The 6709-nt window shown below is 50.7% G+C and overlaps 1 long non-coding RNA gene across 2 annotated transcripts; it reads right to left on the bottom strand.

The window, feature by feature from the left end:
- Positions 312-5200, bottom strand: LOC110387775. 2 transcript variants are annotated; one of them, XR_002432723.1, is made up of 4 exons: positions 5120-5200; positions 3650-3782; positions 1999-2042; positions 312-1837 (listed from the first exon to the last, which is right to left on the bottom strand). It is a non-coding gene; the product is annotated as an uncharacterized LOC110387775 (long non-coding RNA). The 2 variants fall into 2 exon arrangements; XR_002432722.1 differs by having other exon boundaries at positions 1999-2047.

The raw sequence follows: 6709 nt of genomic DNA on the forward strand, positions 1-6709 counted from the left end.
CCTATTACACTGTAATTTTCTATCATTATCCCCAGTGTGGATCGGATGCATCTGCCGGCTGCGATGGGAGCGAGGGGCTGGGAAGTGGCAAACTTCGCCGTCGAGCAGAGGGCTCCTGGAGCGATGGAGAGGGGCAGAAGTCGAGAACACCTACAGCTTTGCAAATCCCTGCAAGTCCCAGGCACAGGCACCCCCAGCCCTGGGGCAATGACCCGCAGCGTTCTGTCTGTGCCGGTCCCACTAAGCCCAGATCCGTGCCCCTTTGCCGGGGGTTTGCTGTAATGGTGAATCGTTCACGCAGGGGATTTTAAAAAAAGGGAGAAATTGTGCCCACTTTCTGATTGCAACGGGTCTGGCTTCTGCTTCCAGCTTTTGCTTCTCGTCCTGCCCTTTGCTGACGGATTAAGGAGGTTTTGTCATGCCCAGCGTTTTCTCCCAGAGAAGGTGCCTGCGTGCTGTAATCAAGTCACTCTCATTTTTCTTGTTGATAAGATAAAGAGGCAGAGCTCTTTAAGTCATCCACTATAAGGCATTTTCCCCAGCCCTCGTGTCATTTCTGGGCCTTTCTTTACACTCTTGCCAATTTTTCAGCATCCTTTCTTGTCCCCAGGCACATCCCCCAGGACTGATGGGAGCAGCTTGGTGCTGTCACTGCAGCCTGCGCTAAAACTCCCTCCCCAGCCCATGGGATGCTTTTCCTGCAGATCTGGTTGAAAATCGGTGCTTTTCTGACCCCCAAAGCCCACTTTTCCCAATTAATGTGGCTCAGAGCTGTCCCTGGCCCCCACGGAGCTTTGGGGCTCTGCCACAGAGTCCACTCCCAGTGGAAAGATGGAAAAACGGCACACCAGAAAGGCTCAGCCTCATTTGAAAACCAACAACAGGCTGTGGGATTTTGATTTAAAACATTTCTGAATAATCCTATTAGCAGGGAGAGGAAACAGGGCTCCTCAAATGACAGATTTATTTTTTTTTTCCCCCTTTAACTCCAGGTCTGCAGCAGATTAAACACACCAGATGAAGCAGATCCACTTCAGGGTGCCTGTTGTGAATGCAGTACTTTATAAGTGCATATGGGAGGTGAGATCTTGCCAGTCACTCAGCTGGATATGAGATGAGTATGACAGCCACTTCCATGCGCCATGTGCTGCGATGATGCTTTGACCCAACGCCAAAAGCCTATGAAAAGAGAAAATGACTTTTCCTGTAAGAAGAGAGATGCTGAGTCCATGGGTTTTGGGATGTAGATCCTCGGATCCTTGACTTGAATATTGCTTGGGTCATATTTCATTAACTTAGTGATATTTTGGAGAGGTAGGCATGTGGGAAACCTGTACCCAGGGATTTCTTCATCTTCCTTTTGGAATTATATCAATGGAAACCTGCTGGACATTTCCCACTAAATGAACTTTGAAGATGAGAGACCAAACGCTTTGATGGCATTAAAAACATTTTGCATTCAGAAGATCAACGCTTTGTCCCGCGAATCCTGAAAATGAACATTTGAACAGCATCAAATGCTGCGCTTCAAATGGCTGAAGCTCAGCCCCGGGTCAATGGGTACATTTTCTCTCTGCCAAGTGGTCATTAATTTCAAGCATACGGCTTATTACTGTAGAGGACTGAAGAAGGAAACGTGCCATCCGTGGGGCTGGGGCACGTGCTGGCTCCTCGTATGGTGAAGCTTCTTGCTCCTTGCCCTGAGGGAGCCTGAGCATCACTCTGTGGCTCTGGGAGTTGCCGAGGTCTGGCAGAGCTGCTCCAGGTCAGCAGCAAATACGTCCTTTTTATGACTGCCTCCAAGTTTATTGCGCTTGGGCTCTGATGATGGAAGTGCCTGCTTTTACAGGTGGTGGGATACAAAAAAAATAGCCCCCATAAAACCATTTAAAGTGCTCTTAAATATGCTTAAAATACTTCCCTGCCACGGCACGTGGGGCAGTTAAAGAGGTGGCCAAGCAGGCGGTGCTGCTGGAAAGCTTCGGGTTCAGTGCTCACCTTGGGCACCGCTCCGGGCGCTGCTTCTTCAAACACACACGGTTCTGATCTGGCAAAAACAAGTTTTAGCAGCAAGCAACGTGTAACATAAAACAGGCGGAGCAGGCAGAGTGTGGGAATTGCGCTGCCTGCCAGCCTTGGCAAGTCAGGCTCGGAAAGGAAAGTAGGACATTGTTTTGGGGCTATTTTGGGTACGTGCAAGGTGCATCATAGACATGCAGCACAATCAGTGCTCACCCACAACCACGCGCACATTTTTCTCCCAAAAGCTGGTGTCTGTGGATAGAGTGGGTGATGGATAACAGCTCTGTGCCACTCCATCCTTTAGGCTTGCTGAACTGCAGGAATTTGGCAGTGCCAGCCCCAGAATGCCTGGACAATGCACTCAGTCCTTTTCCTCTTCCCTTTCCCATGTCCTCACCAGCAGCTGTGGGTCTGCAGGAGGCACTGGCACTGGAGGGGGGCAGCGAGCCAGGATGCTTGGGGTGAAATCTCCCCCAACAGAATGAATGAAAGCAGCAATTCTTCTGCAGCACCGTGACCCACGGCCACAGAGCAGCAGCTCTCCCCCTCCCAGCAAGGCGACAATGAGTGGCAGCGATGCTCCTCAGCATCCATCACCCGCCCCGTCCCTACGTGCTGCCAACCGCTTTGTACCACGTCGACAGAACAGGTTTCCGAATTTGGCAGAGCCTGTAGCTGTTATCGGAAAGCAGGTCGTAAATTAAAGGCTCTTACATTTTTATTTATTTATTTATTTTTATCTCCGGAATTAAAAATTCCAGCCATAACAGAGATCTGCCCCAAATCATCGCTCCCCATGGCATCACTAAGGAGAGGAGCCAGGGAGCGGCGATGTCTGATGACACTGGATGCGATGCTTTGGCTGTGAATTTCTACAGCAGACCCAAACTCCTCCTGATTTCCTACCACCCCAAGTCCCCATCATTACCTGCCACTCAGAGATCTGCTCCAGCTCAGCTAGAAGGGGAAAAAGCCATAGACCCAAAAGCCACATCCCAGAATATTTGTTTCCGCTTTGGTACAAAGCAGCCACCACAGCCAAAGACGCGCTGTCAGAAGATCCTACACGCTGCAAGTTGTTACCTGGATGTATTGATTTAAAGTACCTGTCGCTTTTGATTTTTGAAAGTGTGTTTGATTGCTGGCAGCTTTATGGGATTATGGCTTTAATTGGATGCCTGTGTTTTACTGGGTATAAGTGAAATTTATGGCTGTGCTACCTGCGGTGTGAAAAGCAGCCCTGTGTCATCCTCCCCTCCTCGAGGAGGGGGGAGAGGCAAAATAAAGCATGGGGCAGAGCCTGTCGGGGCCATCCATCTTCAAACAGCTCCACGGCAGCACGGTGACGATATGGAACTCGCAAGGCAAAATTAAGGGCTGCAGGAGTTCACACTACCTGGGAGTTCAAACCGAGGCTGTCGCTAATTATGCGATGGCGTATCGTTTTTTTTTTCGGAGGTGCTGATCTGCATATGCCACATTTGCATAATGCTAATGTTGGTGGTGTTTCTGCGAGGGCTGTGACGGGACCTGGGGCAGGCAAGGTGCTGCCTGGAACTGCTGGAAGCAGAGGAGGCCCACAGTAAAATAGGATAGCAGCAAAGAGTTGGTAACAAATCTCACTGACCTCACAGGGCAGATGCCCTCCTTCAAATTCAGCTTCACTGCCTCCACCTTTGCATGGTGTCCTGCCTTGCAACAAATCCGCTGAGCTGTCAGTGCTTTGCAGTGGATTCTAATGTGCCACAGCTTTTCTCACCCTAAAAAAAGAGATTTTCCAGAAAAGAATGGCCAGGGTCACCTTTTTTTTAGGACGTTAATGCATGGACCCACTGCCGGTCCCAGCCTTGAGCTAGCAGCGAGATATTTCCATTGCAGTGCCCCAGTGCAAGCCTGCAGAGCACAGCACCATCATCAAAGCTTTTAGTGACCAGGAAAATCTTCAAAGAGGCTCATCCTCCTGTTACAGCGTGGTGCTGCAACCACATCCCCACCTGAAAAGCATCTCTTCTCCTAAAACACTCGGGGAGGGGGGGGGGGGGGCTTCTTTTTCTCCCCTATCTTTCTCATCCATTTCATCTCTGCTTAGTACTGAATTTCCTACTGGCTTCCCCCTACCTTGCCCAGGTCACTGCTGCAGCCACTCTCTGCTCCAGCACCAGCACCAACACTGCACGCCGGGCTCTGCTGACCCCTCAGGAGCCCTTGCAGGCGGGTGCTGCGGTGCAGGGCTGCTCTCCTTGCCATCTTCTTGCTTTTTCCCAGCCTCAATTTTTCTTGCTCACTTTTTGATGGAAAGTCTTTTCCTGATGGATAGCGCTAAGTCAATCCTTCCCCAGTTCCTGCTGTCTTCAGCAGGGGAGAAGAAAAAAACCTTTTCCTTTCTCTCTCCCTCTTCCATCACCCCAGTTTCCCAATCACTCATGTCACAATCTCACCCATCACCAGACATGCAGGATCTTTAATGAGCAAAGCCAATAAAGACAAACCCATCTTTCCTGAGCAGATGCAAACTGCCCTTTTTCATTGCTGCTTGCTATTTTTTTTTTTTGGGAGAACTCACCAGAACTGTTCAAAATAAGTGAAAGAAAACATTGCACAGCTTTGATCTGTGCATGGCTTGGCTGGTTGCTGTGCCACATTGCCTCCTGCATGTTGCTGTAAGGAAAAACCAGAGCTGCTGCTGCAGCCTGAGGAGGCTGGGCTGCTGCTCTGCACTCATCACCTACAGTTTCTCTTCCTTTCCTTTGGTGAAATGAGCCCAGAGCCCACCCAGGGCTTCACCTGTTCCGTGCAGGAGAAGGGCACTTTGGGCATTCAGGCTGCTTCTGCCTGCAGCACCAGCAGCTTAGGGGCCCAGGAGGCTCTGTGGGACGGAGCTCATGGCATGAATCCCTGCTGGGACTCCTCTGGCTCCAGGGCCCCTCCAAGCACCCATTAGCTCCTTGTTAATTAAAAGCCAAGGGTGCACATTGTAATGCAATAATGTGATGGAAACACACCAATAATAGTGGGGTGGCACAACCCTAGGCTGCAGCACTTGAGAACAAATTCCAGTGCAGCAGCCATGGACACAGAAACAAAAAAACCTGCTCACCCTTAGAAGGCCTCAAGCATGCAAGGATCTCCAACAAGATCCCCTCACCTCCACTGCCAACCCTTAAATGAGGGCTGGGAAGGGGTGGATCTTGGCTCCACCCCTTCCAGTCACTCAGGTACATTGCATGCAGCTGAGCTCCCGTGTGATGGCCCTGTCTTCCCACCAGGTGCTCCATCACTGCTTCAGGCCATGACTTAGCATCTTCACTACACACATGCATGCACAAAGTGCAGCTGTGTGCATCCAGGAGCTGTGCCTGTGAGAGCCTTTCCTCCACAGGATCTGCAAAGCTCTCATGGAGACCTCCGTACTATGCAGTGCAATGGGTGCAAAACCCAAGAAGAACATTTTGATGGTGAGAACATTGCTGGAGCAGCCAGCATCGCCTCCTGCCTTGTGCAGCTGCCTGCCTCCCCCATCAGGGCTCTTGTATCCCAGCGCAGCCCCAGCACCCTCTGCACGCATGAAAAAGCAGAGAGGAAATTTACACCACTTCCTGCTGGACTTGAGGACAAAGCAAAGTGTAAATGATGGAGGGAACTTCTATGTGACAGGGGAACAATGCCTAGGGCTGGCTGGGGTCTGGTAGGAGCAGGCAGGATGGCTCTGACAGGGCCCTGAGGTCACTCACTGCTGGTACAGACTGGTGCCCAGCTGTTCTGGATACTGGTGGGGCAGGCAGACGCGGGGCAGATGGCTCCCACGGCACTTTGCTCCCTTTTGAAGCCATCGGCTTCAGCAGAAAACCTGTCTGTGGTTTAGACACTTCCAGTTCCGCTGGGATGTGCTTTTCTTTTAGAAAGGGGCTATAAAAACGTTCATTAAATACCCATTGAAAAGAGTTGCAAATCAGATCATTCACATTCAGCAGCATTTTACAACTTCTGTGTAGGGGGTTTGTTTTAAAATAATAATTAGTTATGAAATCCTATGGACGGAAGAGATGATTATTAAACCCAGCACAGATCAGCCCACCAGCTGGCAGGAACTGGCGCAGCTCTGCAGGGAGCAAACCCAAATTCACACGAGGACCATTGTGCCATTGCTGCAGGAGGGAGAGCACGGCAGAGGGAGGGATGGAGCATCAGGAGGAGCACAGCTCTCCTCTCACTGGGAGTAGACAGTGGGCACCCAGAGGTGTAAAGTCACCTGAAATGAGGTGGATTCCTTCAAAAACGTGGGAGTTGGGTGACTTTGGAGCTTTATCTTAGAGCTGATATGTTGATTTAGTGGCAGATGCGTTGGGAGAGGTTCTGCTTCGGGTCCTGGCAGAGGTGAATGCAACTCCAGTGGGAAAATGTGTCTCCTCAGCTTGCCCTGGACCAGCAGCATGTTTAGAAGTCTGTATCCATGCCGTATTCAGGGCTGTTGAGGAGCAATTGTGGGAACGTGCTCACACGTGTACACAGGGGCTCGTTAAGCAGAATTAAATCCAGAGCTGGGTTGCACCAGCTCCATACTCATTGCACAGAGAGCTGAGACTCGGCAGCCCCCGGGTCTGTAAGCTGCTGCTTCTCAGTGCGTTGTGAGCACCGCGGTCAATATTTAGGTCGCCTTTGGCTCTCTCACCCAGACTGCATTGGCAAA

The sequence above is a fragment of the Numida meleagris genome, chromosome 23 (assembly GCF_002078875.1).
Source record: "Numida meleagris isolate 19003 breed g44 Domestic line chromosome 23, NumMel1.0, whole genome shotgun sequence".
Taxonomy (NCBI): Eukaryota; Metazoa; Chordata; class Aves; order Galliformes; family Numididae; genus Numida; species Numida meleagris.